Source organism: Lolium rigidum, chromosome 6, assembly GCF_022539505.1.
Source record: "Lolium rigidum isolate FL_2022 chromosome 6, APGP_CSIRO_Lrig_0.1, whole genome shotgun sequence".
Classification (NCBI taxonomy): Eukaryota; Viridiplantae; Streptophyta; class Magnoliopsida; order Poales; family Poaceae; genus Lolium; species Lolium rigidum.
The window spans coordinates 267,222,896-267,240,919 of NC_061513.1; the positions used below are offsets into that span (position 1 = coordinate 267,222,896).

General features: G+C 49.4%; 1 long non-coding RNA gene across 1 annotated transcript; it reads left to right on the top strand.

The window, feature by feature from the left end:
* The first annotated feature begins 3,367 nt into the window (after positions 1-3,367).
* Positions 3,368-4,692, top strand: LOC124658802. Its single transcript, XR_006989342.1, has 2 exons — positions 3,368-3,465; positions 4,116-4,692. It is a non-coding gene; the product is annotated as an uncharacterized LOC124658802 (long non-coding RNA).
* The last annotated feature ends 13,332 nt before the right edge of the window (positions 4,693-18,024 follow it).

An 18,024-nucleotide genomic window follows, 5' to 3' on the forward strand; every position in this document is an offset into this window, starting at 1 on the left:
TGAAGGTGTCGAGCCACACGCGCACTCTGGCGGCAGAGATTTCAGCCACGAAACGTCCCCAGGTCGCAAACGGGCGCATGTGAAGCCCGTGTTGCTATGGTTGGTACAGCGACGAGGAGGCATCTCAACTACTGCAGAGGATGGAGTCTTGTACATGCCCTCACTGACTTTGCTTCACCAAGTTAGACAATCCACAGTGATGCAATCATCATTAACTCACACAGAAGTAAAGACAACGAATAACGACGGGGCGGATCACAAGGGCCGAGGGCATTAACTCGGAAAAATGGGTGTTACGGAGAGGTTTTGTGGAGTAAAAGTATCCACAATTACCTTCCCAAATTTCTGCTTACTTCTAGCGCCCAGATATTTAAGCTTTATAAATAAAGAAATGGAGGGAGTAGAAGAACAAAACGTCGGCAGAGGAAGGAACATGAGAAGCAAGAGTTTATTTGGGGTCCCACTCTGCGGAGAAGGGGCGCCAACGAAATATTTGTGATCCCGCGCGGTTGTACTCTAGATTCATCAATCCGGAAGAAACTTAGGCGGGAGTTTCCCGAAAATATTTGAGTTGCGAGCCAAAATATTGGAGCTGGTGCGAGCGGGAGATTTAGGTTTGGACTTTGAAGTGAAACGAAATTCCTACCTACCATGGTTTCCAGGGAGCGCGATCCCCTTCCTCCGCCAGTCCCTCCATCGACCACGCCGGCCGCGCCGCCCCTCCTCATCTACCACACCACCGTCCCCTCCTCCCCCGGACCCGCGCCGCCCCTGCCTCCACGAAACTCTAGAGGACCGGCCTGCTGGTCCGGCGTCGAAGACCAACACCCGGTGCTGGCCCTCCCCGTGCTATTCGATGCCCTCGTCCGGCTGGATCTGCACAAGCCGCGGCTGGCCATGGCGACGGCAGGGCGAAAAAGCAACACGGCGAGGAGCAGCAGAGGATGAACACGGCGTTGGATCTCCTTCACGGCGTCCGCCGCGAGCTCGCCGGCCACGGTAAGCTCCCGATCCACTCTCCTCTCCGCCACCAGTACCTCGATTTTGCCTTGCTCAAGCCTCCTCCCGTGCAGAAAATGAGGAGGAGGTCAAGGCCTGCTGCCTCCCCCAGCTCATGCCCGTGTGTGGTCGCCGGTACGGCCAAGGACAGGCCGCGCGTCCGAGCTGCTGCAGCTAGGCGTTCTGGACAGCGACGAGGACGCGCAAGGTGACGACGTTGTGGACATGGCCGGCCAGGAGGAGGAGCTCGCCCAGACCAATCCCGACCACCACGACGCCAACCAACCTAAAGGTCCTCTCTTTTCCCCATCTTAGTGCCATGGCTGTTTGTGTTGTGTTGTGCTACATGAAAACTGAATCTTGATGAAGATGGCGACATGTTTATGTGCATGACCGACTCATGGGGATGTGATAATGTTGTCATGCTAAGCAGTAGCAGAATGAAATGCATCCCCTCTCCTCCCTATTTAAGTGTTGCCCCCTGTGCGGAATCAATTCCTGCATTGGGAAATCTGTGAAAGTTTGAGTGGAATGCTATCCTATACTGTCAACAAAACGCAGGAATCAATTCCTGCATCTTGCAGCACAAATAACGCATCCGGACACGACTTTGTCCCCATCACTGCAGGAATATAGTTTGAGAAACATACTTACTTGGCGGCTTAATGCTTGAGTGATGTTATCCTCTTTTGATTCATCAGAAACTTATGTGCTGCTGTGCAAGTATGTGGTTATTAACCAACTTAATTTAGTAGTTTTGGAATCATACCAGTTCATGATTGGAATCAGACCAGGTTTTTGTATATTTCAGGCGAGAGTGTAGCTGGATCAGGCAAGGAGGTAACCGTGACTGCCTGATCTGGCCAGCAGGCAGGGACGGCCTTATTCTTTGAATCCGTGGGTTAAGGTGAGTCCTTTGGTAGCCATGTCAGTACACTTCAGTAGTAGATTAACTTGCTTAGAAATCCTGTTGTATACCTATTAAACCTCCTGGTGGTCTACAGGTTTGGTGGCTCGCTGTAATGCTCCTCCTTAACGTGTTGGTGGTGTTACACGGTTGACGCGTGACTCCTACATTGTGCTCCTGATGATGGCTGCTCCTCTAGGGCTCCACTCATGGCAGCACATGCCCTGTTGTGTCACGCCATCGTGGATCTACCGCAAGTGGCTCCCCTCTGGTAAGCGTTCTGTGAGTCGGCCCTACGAGCCGTGTTCTTTGATGATCTCTATTAGTGACCAAGCCTATTAGCCATGGCGTTGATATGTTAAGTTATCCGTGTAACTGGGATTTGGTCACCTACCTACTGGTTTGTGTCGTATGCTTGTATGTCACATAGGTTGTGTCAATTTTGTAAATTGGAGTACATTGTTTGCTGTGCAGGTTTGAATGTCCGAAAAACAACAAAGGATGTGCCAATTCCCCCCCCCCCCCAAATATGCACTCATATATCGATATTCGGAGTAGAATTAGTGTGCTAGTCTGTATATTTGTTGCACCTGTTACTAGTTTAAGCACCTATGTTTGGATGTCTCATGTAAGAGTTCTGCACTTCTGCTGAGTATGTACTGTTTATCTGAATTGAAGTGTTGGCTGTGCAGGTTTGACTGTCCTATATACATGCTACGTCATGCCAAAATTTTGGGCTCCCTTGCTGATTAATTTTGATTGATTAACTAGCATCGCTGCAAGTTGTAGTAATTAAAGAAAATCTTTCTGGTCTGTGTAAACAAGTAGTAGAGTGTAATCCATCTAATTAGTTTTGATTCTTTTAATGAATATAAAAACTTGCACTAGTTACTCTTGTATGTGAGCCAGCTAGTGCTTACTCTCGTGAAGTCAAATCGTTCCTCCTAGACTTGGGAGTATTTGCGCTATTTTTATTCTCTTCACCTTGGAGTCTGGGACCTCTCTAACTAGCTATATACACAGATCAAACTAGATAGACGCTGCAAGTTATTTGTTTACATTTTACTGTTACTCTGACATGCTTATGTCTCAATCCATGTTATTTGAGAAAATCGGTCCATCTTATTTGCATGTGAAGGTGCTGTGCAATGTTATTTTCTTTGTTCAGTGATTGAATTGGTGTAGCGTTTCCATTGTTGGTACTCTTCCTGGATTGTAAAGTTTGAGATTGTGGATGTACCATGTTGGGTAAATGTTAATATTATCATGTGCCAACCTGAATTTGTGGTTTGTAAATGTCCAGGAAGGAAGTCCATGCCAAAATTTGAAGCTTTTTGTTTACTTGAATAAAAATCGGATTGCCGGTGTTTGTTAGCATTATATGATCTTTGTCTGATCTTTGTCTGATTGGTAGTTTTAATAATGAACATATTGATAATGTCTTTTCTGTTTCTTGCCAGTTTCCGCTTGGTCTGGTAGAGGGAGGGTGACATGCTCGGCATCGAGGACGACGTGGCCTGGCAGGTTAATACAGCAGTGGCCTTCTTCTCCGCTTCCAGGTCAAGTTTCTGGTTCATATCCTTTCTCCTTTGCGTGCTCTGTGATACACCCAGCTGTGGAGATGTGGCTGTAATGTGCTCCAGGCATCGAACCCATGGAGTGTTGGTTTAGATTTTAGTGGTGATGGGATGGTTTCTAGGATTTGGTCATGGCATTATTTTGCTGTTATGCTGGCTATTAATCTGGCTACTGCCTACTGTTTTGGTTCTATAGTACAGTCTCTGGAGCTGAATTGCTCGCGCTAAATAATTGCCCGCTGTTTATTATTGTACCTTATTTTTTGGATGGCCTTGATTAGAATTTCAAACTCTGTTATTATTATTACCTGTCACTCTCTTCCACTGCTTGAAATGATCTGTAGTATGCTCTAGCTTTGATCATTATTTTTTGTGCCTCGATGCTAAAGCTTGAACAACCTGATATGTCACTTGTGGATATTCCATCCATGTTGACTGAATGTTAAATCTTTTCATGTGCTAAACAACCTGAATGCTCAATGTCGATCAACTAGGCCTATTACTAACCGATTTGTAGTTGATGTTTACAAGTAACAACAGTGTTTTGTTGTGGTAGTGTCTCCTGCCATCTATTTGATTTGAAATAAACAATCTACTTCATGCTCACCAACTTTTACTTTCGGCCGTCACAGGTTACTAGTACATGAAGCCACTCATGACTACAACTTACTGAACATTCATTCCTGGGTGCATGCACGTGTGGATGCTTGGCCCTGATGCAACAACAAGGTAGAAGTATGGACATCCATTTGGGAGCCATGGCCGGCCACTGGATCTGGCCTGAAATGCTTGTTCTCTTATTCTTCAAAATTGATGTTAGGTGCTGTAGTGGAATGGTCCCGCGATGACTTTTGGGGCTCATCTTCATGGGGAGCTGAGCTCTGGTTGTTGGGGTGATTCGGTGGCGAGAAATAGCAGACCTGATATGTCCCTCTGTTTGCTTTACTATGTTCTGGCTCCTGCGGCGGTAGTGCTTCAACCGTGTTTATTTTCAAGTATTTGTAACAATATTCAGTGGAGTATCATAAGTTGTAATAGTGTAATCTTAGCAGGTTGCACTTCTGTGGAGTTAAACTGGCATCCTGCTGTCTAGTTTGGTGTGCTGTAGTCACCTTTGTTATTTGTTATTTGCAATGTGATGCTGTGTGTAGTTAAAATTTCAAGTTTCTTGTTGAATAAAAATCTTAAAGGTCCCAGGTTTTTCCCTTACGTTTGTTATGATTTGCTACACTGCTATTGTTTTTGTGGCTCTAATTTGGGACGTGAGGCAGCCTTTGCTTTAAAGAGCATGCGTTGCAAAAGGTTGCATGTAAACCGTGGTCTAGCTGAACTGCTGCTATCTAGATTGAGATGCGAACTAGCCTTTTGGTTCATATAATAACTCGTCATGTTTTGATACAAGCAATTATGCTTTGCTATAAGAATGGATGAAGCATGCACAATAGTAGTAGTTCGCGGAATAGGATTTTGGATGCGCTGGAGGCCAGAGTCGATGAAGACTATACTTGGCTGGCGTCACCACTGGCAGGATCCTTTGGTGGCGGCAACAGCTTAGTAAAGAAAACTGGATTTAAAAGGTTATCGGAAAATTTTGGCAGAAAAAGGGCAACTCGGTCGAATGCGGCCACGCTTGGCATGAGATAGGAAAAAGTCCAGCAAAGCTCAAGCGAAATGAAATCTCAGCCTAGTTGTGAGAAACTTAGTAATAAGCCACATCTAATGGCGCAGCGGAGTCAATGAAAGAACACTAGATTGAAAAACTTAACGAGAAAAACTCAAGAGAGAAAGTCCGCAACTTAGTCGAACGTGGCCGCGCTCAAAGGAAAAAAGAAATCTCAACCCAAGTAATAAGCCACATCTAATGGCGCTGCTAGATCTGCCCGAGAGAGAGAGAGAGAGAGGAGATAGCCATCCACACCCCAATGCTTGACCAGCCCAATAGAGAAGAGGGAGATACATCTAATGGAGCTGGAGCAAGAACTGCTCACCATCAAGTTTGTTTTGCCGGTGCAGGAGGCTAGAGTACATGAAAGAAAACCAGACCAAAATACTCGACAGAGAAACTCGAGAGAATAGTCAGCAATCCAATCGAAGAAAGTCCATAAAAGGGGAAAAGAGATCTCAACCCAAGTAATAAGCCACATCTAATGGCGCCACTAGAATCTACCTGGAGAGAGAGAGAGAGAGAGAGGAGAGAGCCACCCCACCCCCACGCCAAAGTCCAAAGTCACAAGTCACACACGCGGCTCGCACGCGGCTCTAGTGACAACATGCTCCTATATATAGACCAAGTGAGAGGGTGGAAGGAACTCACATCTCAGTTCTCTTTGTGACTTGGCGAGAGGTGAGTTGAGGGCTGTTGGATGTGGAAGGATTGGATGGTTTAGATCAAGTGGTGTGGGGTAATCCGTGGCTGGTCTATCTTCTCGCTCGTAGTTGGTTGAGAATAAACAAACTTCAGTTGTTTCCATAGCACGACCTAGATCGGTGACTTGGCGAGAGGTGAGTCGAGGGCTGTTGGATGTGGAAGGATTGGATGGTTCAGATCAAGTGGTGTGGGGTAATCCGTGGCTGGTCTATCTTCTCGCCTGTAGTTGGTTGAGAATAAACAAACTTCGGTTGTTTCTTCCGTAGCTGTGTCCAATCCCACAGAAGCATAATGGAGGTGGTTTGCTTTATTGGAAGCTATGCAGGGGCCACAACCAAGCAAATTATCATCTGAAAATCCATTAGTAAAACATGGGTGAGAATGGTCTGGGGCTTAAGTACTGTGAGAGAATGGTCTGGGGCTTAAGTACTCGCTAAGTGTCTGTAGCTAGCAAGTTTGACTGGTTGCATATTATGTGCACATTGCCAACTGAATATTTCGTAATTGCCCAAATAATTTAACTTAAGTGAGTTCAGAAATCAATAAATCTATCCAAAATTTGAAATTATAATTGCTTATATTTTTTGAACTGAGCTTCAAATTTTTGGTCTGTTATGAACCGTTTTCCTTTGAAAGAGCGTTTCAAACCGGGCTAATATTGGCTTTATTCATCTCAAAAAATATTGGCTATATTCTACTTCATTTTGGGCTTCTTCCGGTAAACATCTCAAGCAGCAATATGCCAAGACTGTAAATATCACCAGGAGGTGAGACCGCGGAGCCTTCTCCATACTCTACAATTATGCAACATTTTTTTTATTAGCATGCCATATTTGTGTAAAAACTGTAGGGGAGGCCCCGACAGTAAAATTTTATTAAAAGAGATAAAATATGTACAAGAAGGGAATGTACAAAAGGGCCTAGCCCTGGGCATAACCCAAAGAGAACTACAAAGCGTCTAGCCAAGCTAAGAGAGGGGTTTTTTGGTCGTCCTTCAATCTGTAAGAGAGAAGGAAGATGTCCCTCTTAAAAGAAAAGGACCAGGCTCTAATAGAAGGTGTTACATTGTCAAAAATAAAAGCGTTCCGTTGCTTCCATAAATTCCAGGTGGCAGTGGCAAACACTTCAAAGAAGAAAGGCTTCCTAAAAATTCCTCGTGCAGTAGCAGGAATACTCCCAGAGACCCTATTGTCGGCAATGGTTAATTGCTGGAGAGTTGTTGAGAGGTTTGTAATGGAAGCAGGTATCTGTCCTCCAGAAGAGTAGCCACCGAGTACCAAGTTCTGGAGCTGGCTGCAGTTTGCTAAAGAAGTGATGAATTCCCAACCCTTGTTGTCATTCACTTCAAGCTTGTTGTCACTCAGGCTCAGAGACTGGAGAGCTGCCAGCCTCCCCAAAGTGGTAGGCACATACCCACTAAATTTATTTCCGCTGAGGCCGAGTACTGTGAGAGCGAGATAGATTGGATATTGAGGAAGGGATGGTTCCGGTGAATTGATTACCACCCAAGTCAAAACCAGACATCTTGGGGAACTTGTTGCCAATATCATCTGGGATACTTCCGTACAACATATTTATCCCTACGTCAAATGATTCGATCGATGACCAGTTGTAGAGAGAAGGTGGAATCGTACCAGAGAGATTGTTGTTGAAGAGACTGAATTGCTGCATTCTCCGTATGCTGCCAAGCCCTGCTGGGATTGAGCCCACAAGCTGGTTATTGTTGAGTTGAAGGTCTTGCAGATAGGACAGGTTACCTAGTGATGCCGGGATTGGCCCTGTGAAGCTGTTGTTACGCAGCCAGAGTGCTGACAGGGACATGAGATTTTCACCGAGCTCAGCTGGGATGCGTCCACCAAGCTTCGTGCAATCCCATGGTGCTCATGCTGATGCAGGAGCTCAGGTTCACGCGCAGGCGTCGTGTACTCCTCCTTCACCTCACGCTTGGACACGATGTAGGGGGACGCGGCAGGACGAAGGCGCGAGTGTGCCTGCCATAAAGAAGACAAGTGGGAGGAGGACGAGCGTGTTCAGAATCCACTATGATGGATGTGTTGGCGGCGACATCTACAGTCTGGACACGTCACGACTGATTCCCGTCGATGATGGCAGGGAGAGTGCAGCCCAGCACACCCCATAAAAGATGACGGGCGGCCTTGTTTAACTATATGCGACCCGATGAGGTCATCGGGCCGGTGCAAGTCTCCGGCGCGCCTTATGTCGGCGGCCGCCTAGGTGGGATCGTCCTGCTCCTCCGGCTGAAGGCGCACCTCCCCAATCAAGTTCCCAAGATTTTGTGTCCATACCGCGCATGCGTGAAATGCATAACAATGTAATGAAACCAAATTATCAATCATCAACTAAAGGAGATAGGATTAAGATTATGATAAGTAGACAAGCGCCGGCACTGAACGGGTGTAATTAATCGCATTCCCGGCAAACATTTCATGCTAATAGCGATCAGTTGCGCCTAGTGAGCACTGTACTTGAAATTTTCGAGCATCATATACTACATCCAACATTGCATATAAGAGAAGACCAAGCACAACCTGATCGAAGGCACTAGGTACTTAACCTAATTTAGCAAATAATAATTTCAGATAGATGGAGGTAGATGGATCTGGGAAGCGAGGAAAACATCGGTGAGCACTGTCTTGGACTGCAGCGACGCCTTGAGAATCGCCAAACCCTGCAGATCGCCGCCCATTCATTCATTCATCAAGTGCTACAAAAATCAGGACGTTGGTGTTCGGATTAACGGATGCTCACCTCCATGGAGCCGAGCCGCACGGTCTTCTCCTGGAGCGCGCCAAAGTCCTTGATGGCGAAGGAGTTGAGCAGGGCCATGCTGGAGATGGCGGACATGGGGGTCACGGTGAGGCTGTCCGTCACTGTGTAGGTCACGACGCCCTGCACGAACCCTTTGGCTCCTCCGGAGCCGGAATCGGGGCGCACGCACTGGACTGCGTCCTTCATCGGAGCGCCGCATCGAGGGCACCTGGTGTCCCTCACGTCCGTCACGTGTCCGGGGCTGTGGCAATGGCCGCACCTGAAGAATCCCCTGGACGGCGAGTCTGGCAGGGCGAGGAGGGCGTTGTTGGGGGCCGCCGCCTGCGGGGAGACGGTCGGCCGGAGGAGCGTGTCCAGGTCGGCGCCGGGCAGGATGTAGGCGCCGTCGAGCCTGGTGACGCTGGCGTAGAGGCTGCCGGCGCTGCCGACCATGGACTCCGTCCCGAGCAGCCTGACGGCGGTGCCGACGGGCAGGGCGAGGAGGGAGAAGAGGAAGTCGACCACGTCCTTGTTCGCCTCTGCGAATAGCACGCGCCGCTCCTTGGTGTCGATGAGGAGCTTCATGCTCAGCGCCGGCCTCGTCCTGCTGGTGGCGTACAGGTAGGTAGCTGGCTGCATCCCGGCCGCGCGCAAAAGAGCTGGAAGGCACGCACGTGTGAGGGCGCCGTTTTCTGCTGCATGTGCACCTGGCCATGAGCTGCCACGCACCTCCTCCGAGTCGGCGGGCTCGCTTTCCTTCCAACACACAACACGACCCTGCAGTTGGGTCGCTAAGGGCATCTCCAACCGGGCAACCCAAACGGACGCGTTTAGACGTCCGATTTTGGTTGTTTGGGTCAGCTTCCGGACAGGCGGATAGACTGGAACGTCCGCGACCCAATTTAGTCCCCAACGCTTCTACCCAAATAACTGTTCCTGCTTCTTCCCTACTAGTAGTACGCGGAACAGTGGCGCTGGCCGTGGCCGACCTCAAGCTCGCGCGCCTCCATCCTTTTTCGCTGGCCGTGGCCGTGCTGCTGGCGGGCGTAGGCGCCGCGGCGGCGACGGCGGCCACCCCACCACCGCTTGTGCCTGCCCTGCCCATGGCCGCTCCAACCCCTGCTGCGAGGCACGAGCTGCTGCCTGGGCTCCGCCCTCGCCGTGCTCGCGCGTGGCCGACGCTGCTGGCGGCCAGCTCCGCCACCGCCCGTGCCTCGCGCGTGGCCGACGCTGCTGGCGACGAGCTCCGCCCCCGCCCCGCCACGGCTCGCCCCGCGCCGGCGACCTCCGCCCCGCCACGGCTCGCCCCCGCCCCGGCGACCTCCGCCCCGCCCCCGCCTACCTCCGCCCCGCCGTGGCGCGCCCCCGCCTGTGCCCGCCCGTGGTCAGGCACGCCTCCGCCCGTGGCGCGCGCCCCCGCCTGTGCGGCGGCTTCTTGGCGAGCGGCATGGTGGCCGGCATGCGCGACGCGGCGTGTCATGGCGCGGGCACGAGCACGCCCGTGGCCGACGCGGCTCGCCCCCGCCTGTGCCCGCCCGTGGCCAGCCGTGCCCGCCCGTGGAGATGCCCTAACTTCCCGTCGCGGCGAGCTCCGTCCCCGCCCGTGCCCACCCCGGCGACCTCCGCCTCGCCCGTGCGCGCGCCCGTCGCGGCGAGCGCCGTCCGTGCCCGCCGCGGCCAGCTCCGCCCTGCCCCGGCGAGCGCCGCCCCCGCCCGTGGCCGACGCGGCGAGCCCCGCCTATGCCCGGCCGTGGCTGTCCACGCGAGCCCAGCCCGTCCCCGTCCGTGCCCGCACTCCGTCGCGGCGAGCTCCGCCCACGGCGGCGTGGCTTGCGCGGCCGGCGTCCGTTCCCGCGCCCGTGCTCGCGGCGAGCTCCGCCCACGCCCATGGCTCGCGCGGCCGGCGCCCGTGCCCGCGCCGTCGACGAGGTTTGTCGCCGGAGCTCTTTTTGGAAGCAGCAACTTCCGGCATGGATGAAAAAAAGTGAGGAGTCGGCGCCGGGGTGCGGCCGGCGTGTGCAACGACGGCAGTTGGTCAGGCCGGCGAAAATCCGGTGGCTATTTCGGCCATCTCCATGGGAGAAAGAAACAGAGGAGAGAGAAGATGTGGGGTCGGGCGGACATAAACAGATGTCCAGAGCCGTCCGAAGTTGTCCGGGAGGACGCAAAAGCCTCCCTAATTTAAGCCGGCTTTGGGTCGTCCCGGACCTCACGGACAGTCCGTTTTGCATTTGGGTCTGCGCGTTGGGACGCGTTTTTACCTAAACGGACGCACGCGGTGTCCGTTTTAGCTTTTGCGTACCCGGGTTGGAGATGCCCTAAGGCGGACCCATTCATTGGTCGCTCGTCCACTGCGTGCGCGCGGCATTCTTTTTTGCTCCCTCCGATTCTTCTCTCATCTCATTTGCCTTTTTCTAAAATAGAACAAGCGAGTGTAGTCACGCAAATCTTCGATTCTACCAGCTCGATCGTACGTTGTTTAAATCCAACATACACATCCTCTTTTTTTTTCTCCTTCTTCGCTCGCTCGCTGTGGCTGCTGTTTGCTACCACTAGCACGTACTTCTATATTAAATCCCAATCACTACGACTATTGGCAACTTCTATCTAGTCTAGGAAAGAAAAAACAAAAAAGGATACAACTCAACTCTTCACAGCATCCAACTCGAATTTTAATGGAACCAACTTCACAAAAATGTCCTGAAACTTCCCATGCATCATTCCAACCACTGGATATCAGTATTACTATTACACACGAGTACACGACGCGCCCACCACAGCTGATGCTCCCTCCCTCAACCGCTGCACAACACCAAAACCTGCATTGTCCGCCACCGGCCCGGATAATTATTATACAATGAATGCAGAATCAAATGGAGATCAACTAAAATGCTACCCAGCTCCCAGCTCCAGGACCTCACCATCACTACTCGTATATTCATGACATTTAGGTTGCCTGCAAAGCAAAACACTGCTTCGTCGCTGCAACGCTTCATTCCGTCAGTCAATCAGTCTACATACATGCTTCACGCCCTAAAAACTCGGTCTACTCCACATGGTACCCATCCAGCCTTCACCAGCCCGCCGCTTCACTGCCAAGGGGGAGAACTTCAAGTTTTCGGAGCCGACCTGCACGTCAAACTTCAAATCAATAAACATGGCACCGTTAATTACGCACTACTACTACTACTAGAAGAATTCATCTTCACAACAAGGCATCATTAATTGATTCTGTCAAATAACAAGCAAAAAGGAAGAGCATCCATCAGGTTGTGCCAGCATTAGAACCAATTCTGCCCGTCTGATGCAACACGGATTAGTACTTGGGAGCAAAAAAATTGCCAGCAATACAAGCTGACTCTTTGGCAGCGGAATGCCTACCCCACATAGAGATCGCTAGATGGAAGCAAATGATCAATAAACAAAACTATAGGCATCAGGTTCAGACACTTGGTTGGTACTCCACATTATCTAAAGGATATGCTACATTAAGCCTCCGGTAAACTGTCAATGAGAGTATGACAGCCATGCCTTAGCAGTGGGAACAACCAGTAAATAAGAAAATGACAGCAACTAGTGTCAATTCACACAACAACAGTCAATTTGATTACCTTCAAAGAAAAAAACTGGACCTTGGGCTGGCCACGTCGACGAGCTTCTGAATGGCAACTTCAAGGTCGCCCCGCTGGAAAGCAGCCTGACCTCCTCCATGCCTTCAGATCCAGGAGGTCCCACACAGACGCTGCTTCATGTACCGCTCCAGCGTTGCATCAGGCTACCACTTGGTTGACAGAAAACGGTAGGTGGCTCCTCCATCACCTGCATGGCAACAAACCAGGCATCAGTCTGTAGTAGGCCTAGTTGATCAACATTCAGTCACCGAATATCCATGAGCTCAAACTTAGCATCCATTCAAGATATTTCACAAACACGGGCTTACATGCCAAAAATGATAAATTCCAAGCTACAAATAATCCTAAGCATTGCAACAGAGTGCCAGATAAAACCAATAAAGTTTCAAGTTTAATCAGCAACCATCCAAAGTAAAATATTCTAAAAGTTGATTACATGCGAGGCCAGCAGATGGGCAACTTGTTTTTTTTTCTAGGGAATCAGCAGATTACCAAGCATTGCCAGAAAATACAAGCAAGGAAAAAACCAGGACACTTATAAGATCCTTTAATAAAGACAAAAGAAACAGTGGACGAGTTGATTATTAAAGGTTAACAAGCAAAGGTTGATATTTTGGCATGAAATCTAATACATTTTGGACATTTACATGACACAAGAGAATATGAACAATGAAAGTCCATATATACTGATCCACCATTACAGACGTGAAAAAGGAAACAATTACGACATATTTATCAGTACCCTGGCATCTCCTATTTTGTATACATTCAACCCACAGAACAAGTAACCAACAATAAAAAGTGCACATAGCTTGCACAACTACTACTGAATCTATTCAAAATGCATACAGAACACAGCTCCTCAGTCACAAGCATGACCAATTGATCATGCAAGACCAGAGTAGAGCTCCAATCACAAGCAACACAAAACCACCTCATCATCTGGATCATTACTTACACAGGCAAAAAAGGATCGATGCTAACACAATCCATGCAGCAACTGCTCCCTATTAACAGCAGGAATCCAACCGGTCCTATCACACCTGAAAAAAAGCAAGATTATTAGTACTGCTCACAAATAGCAACAGTTCAAAGCAATTTAGCACATGCCTATGCATCTACTGCATGTGCACAACCATTATTCGTTGAACTAAACAAGTTGGCATCCATAAATGCAAGATTCCTATACTGCCTACCCATTCCAACTCAACATCAGACAAGAAATTTTGTGTTGCAAAATTACATGGAGGAGGAGAAGAGGGGCTCACCAGCAGCAGCTTATTAGGGAGGTCCTCGGCAGCGGCAAGGTGGAATGGTGGCCGGCGACAGGAGCTCGGATAGGTGGCAGCAGGCCAGCACATATCAACACACCTTGTCTGAACACACAAGAGAGCAGCAGCGGCATGAGCAGTGCGGCAGTGCGTTCTTGCAGCAGCGAGAAGCAACTGAAGAAGCAGAGGAGGAGAATGTTACCTAGGTCGTGGGGAAGCAGCGAGCAAATTTGCCGAGCTCGACGGCGTCCTCCTGGTAGCTCGTCTTCTGCAGCTTCCCGTTGATGCGGTAGGCGCCGACCCGACAGTTGCCGTCGCCTACGTCCTCGTCCCCAGCTCCGATGCGCTCGAGCAGGTGGCTTGTAGGGGCCGCGGTCGCCGGATCCAGAGACCCAGCCGACGGACCGTGGAGAGCGGCGGTTGTCGCGGCGGGGGCGGCCTCACGACCCCGCCTTGCAGCGAATTTGGTCGCCGGCAGCCGCGGGCCACGCGGGGAAAAAGGTGCGCGCTTGGGCGCGCTCTTCCTTCGCCGTCCAGTGCCGGACCTCGGTGGCGGCGAGGCGGAGCTCGGCGGCCACGGGGAGAGGTCGACGACGGGGAGGGAGGGAGATCGAAGGAGGCGGCGCGTTGGGTTGGGTAACGACGGAGGTGGAGCACACAAGAACAGGGAGGTTCGGTCGCTATGGTTGGGTGTTGTACACAGTGTGGTAAGTGCACTTGGTTTTGACCAAAATTTCGTCTCCCGCCAGCAGGACTCTAATTTTGGTCTCCCGCTCTGCAGGACTCTAAATTTTGGTTGCGCGCGGGGCATATTCGTCTGCCAAGTTATTGATCCACGACACCGCTCCCGCATCCACATCTCATCCGTCCAAATCCTTTGAATCCAACGACATCACCTCTCATTCTTATCTCTCACTCCTGTCCAACACTAGAGCTGAAATAGATGAACGATTTCCCGCTCTCAGCCTTCGGAAGGTAAAAAGAAAAAAACACTTCAGGGCCCAAAATCAAATAAACTGGGTGTGTGCATAGGTATTACTTCGACTTTCGTATGTGTGGTGATGTCTCCACGTGTGTACGTAATATAGACCTACCAATCAACATGCGGATGTGAATGCATGTACTAGCTAGTTCCACATGTGTTATGCGGTGTCAAAAACTTGAACCCATGTCACATATATGGAGACACTATCGGACTTGTCACGTAGGATATACTTTTGAGATATTGTTCCGGAAAAAGGTTTTCCAAAAAAAACATCGAAGCTACGGGGATAACATGGGTAGGTGCAAAAACCTTAACGGGGACAATTGTGGCATGTCGGTGGCTAGGAGGGAGCACATGACATCAAAATCGGCAAAGCTAAGGTGAACGATTTCCGGCGCTTCGTCGTGTGATTTGATGCATCCCCTTTTGGGAGGCCCCTCGATGTCCACCCCTAGCTTTCCATCCAAAGTGGTGATTCCATGTGACTCCCCATTTTTTGTATTCAAATAGGTCATGCAAAACATTAAAACCCCAAAAGTGGCAAAGTTCTTTAAAAGTTGGGTCGATGGCCTCGAAGTCAGAGTTTTGCACCCTAATTTCTGAATATCCATGCGGTATAGTCTTGTTTATGAAGTAATTGCCATTTCATAGTTTTGTATTGGATTCCCCTATTCACACCGCCCTTATATGCCAATATTATGACCCCAATCCAAATAGTAAGGGTTTTCGAACCTTCATCGCACGATGTGTCCCGTGTTTGACATGCCCTAGCGACGTTGATTATATGTAGATTTTCATAGAAAGTGGTAATTCAACGTGACTTTCCACTTTGTTTATGTTCAAATAGGTCATAGAAACATTACAACTCACGAAAGTGTCAACGTTTTTAAAGAAGTTGGGTCGGTGGCTCGAAGTAAAGTCTTGCAATATAAGTAAGAAAATCTTCATGCGAACTAGTCATGTTTGCGAACCAATTGTCACTTTGACGTTGTATATTGGAATTTCATCCGTACACCACTCGTATATACCCATATTACGATCGAATGCAAAGTAAGGGGTTTCCGACCTTTCCTCGCATGACCCCCCCCCCCCCCACACACACACACACCCCAAGTTTGGCAAGTCCCACGATGTCTACCCTTTTGCTTTTCATTGAAAGTGGTGAGCCCATGAGACTTTCCACTTTATTTGTGTTAGAATATGCACTACGGGAAAACACGGCATTGCCGTGTTGGCAAAATACACGGCAAAGGTCCTTTGCTGCGTGCCTTTCAGTGCGGAACACGACAAAGCCTTTGCCGTGCGCCTTCCACCCGGGAACACGGCAAAAATGCATTTGACGGAATCTCGACTTAACGGACGGTGCCACGTCGGATGGTCTTTGCCGTGTGTATCCAATCGAGGAACACGGCAAACATTCAAACATTCGTTGTGTGCATATCATCACGGAACACGGTAAAACCTTTTCTTTACCGTGTGCCACACCATGAGACGAGCACGACGAAGAAACGACACGGCCCACCCCTTCCCCTTCTTTATCGTGTGCCACCGATGAGGGAACATGGAAAAGGCTTCCCTCTTTGTCGTGTGCCACCAAAGAAGGGAGCACGACAAAGGTCGTTTGGCCTGACCAAATGGTCGCCCGGAAGCACAGGCTACTGTCATGTGTGCTCTTTGCCGTGTGCATGCACACGGCAAAGGGCACACCCAGTTTTTTTATGTTTCTTTCCTTTTAATCCATTCATGTAAAGCAATATATATATATAATAGTTCAAAACACTCACAAATATCATCATATATCTCCATATCATCATAGCCGGTGTCACCATATCATCATAACCACATAAATAACAACAAAATAGATCATCAAATGTCCATAGAAGTCACATAGTTCATCAAATGTCCATACAAGTCACATAGTCCATCAAATCCATCAAATGTCCAAAGAAGTCATATAGTCCATAGTGGTTACATATCCATAGTGCAAAGTACATAAACACCATATAGATAAGGCAAAGCTAGCCACATGTCCACCGCAAACACATGAAAACCATGATGATAAAGGGCTCTACATGTTGGCCACGCCGGTGATGATCAAGGGGCATCATGTTGCACATCCTACAAGTTTCAAATCAAGAGGGCATTGTGAGATTGGCACATCATATATTTTTGACAAGTTGCAAGTTTGACAAGTTTGGACAGTAAAGTGATTTCCAATTCACCTTGGGACACATGGTTGGAGCTGCTAACCGAACTATGTGACTACAACAACAAATGGTGAGCATTATTTAACAATAGACGCAAAGACAACAAAATGGCATATGTACTGACTACTTACCCAAGGGAAGGTGAAAGGAGGAGGAGGAGGATGAGGACTAGTCCCGCCAGTCGGCATCAAGGATTGCATCTGGACTCTCATAACCTCCATCATCTGTTGTTGCTGGATCAGGGCCTGCTGCTGGGCCAGCTGATGCTGCTGCTGGCTCACCAAAGTCTCCATGTCCTCACGTCGCCATTTGTTTTTTCATGATTGTTGCAGCAGGAAATATGAAACGGAGTGTAGATTTGGGAGGATAAAGAACATACCCGGATCTCCTCCATAGCTATGGTCCCAAACGGGCGCGAGGTGGGGAGCGGCGGCGCGGGCGCGAGGTGGGGAGCAGCGGCGCGGGCGCGAGGTGGGGTGCGACGATGGTCGACGGCGGCACGAGGTCGTGGTTGGGGGACGGGTGCGGGCACACGGTGGGATTTTTCTTTTTTCCCTATCCAACTATCCAATTCTAGCCAGCCAATCAAAACCCTAAGTCACTGCACCTTTGCCGTGTGCCTAACCGTTGCACACGGCAAAGGGACCTTCGCTGTGTCCCTCTCAGAAAAGCACACGACATAGCTATATTTGTCGTGTTCCTAGCCAAGAGAACACGGCAAAGGTGTTTTTTCAAAAAAAAATGATTTTCCTTCCTTCTTTACTAAAATGAACGGAACACGCACACCGGGTTAAGAACGCGTGAAACCGAGGTTACCTTTACACATAAAATAACGTGTCCTGGTTCTAAAAATGATTTTTCCAAAAATTTTGGGGCTACAGAAAGTGAACGCTTAGTTCAAATCCGGACCATTTTCAGCGGAATCGGCAGGACACCGCACGGAGCAGCATGTCTACCTAGAAAGCTAACCCATGCGGCACTCATGTGATCCGCGGTGTATATGTGTTCCTCTATCAACGTGCAGAGGTCCCGCTGAATTATTGAATGCGCCCATCTGTAGCTGCTTCACAAAAATAGCCCACTTCGGCACTCAGGAAATGGGAAACGGATTTTTCGTGGCACCGAAAGGGAAACACCGCATACGGCGTTTCTTACCGTCCCAAGGCACACGCACGTGCCTGATATGGGCTTGTTCCGACAAAGTATGCGTGTCCGGAGGGCAATACCTAGTTCTTTTGCCCTAAAAGCCATATAACTTCGGACGTGATAGCTCATTTCGTGAAGGGTTTTTCAGAAGAACATCTGTATC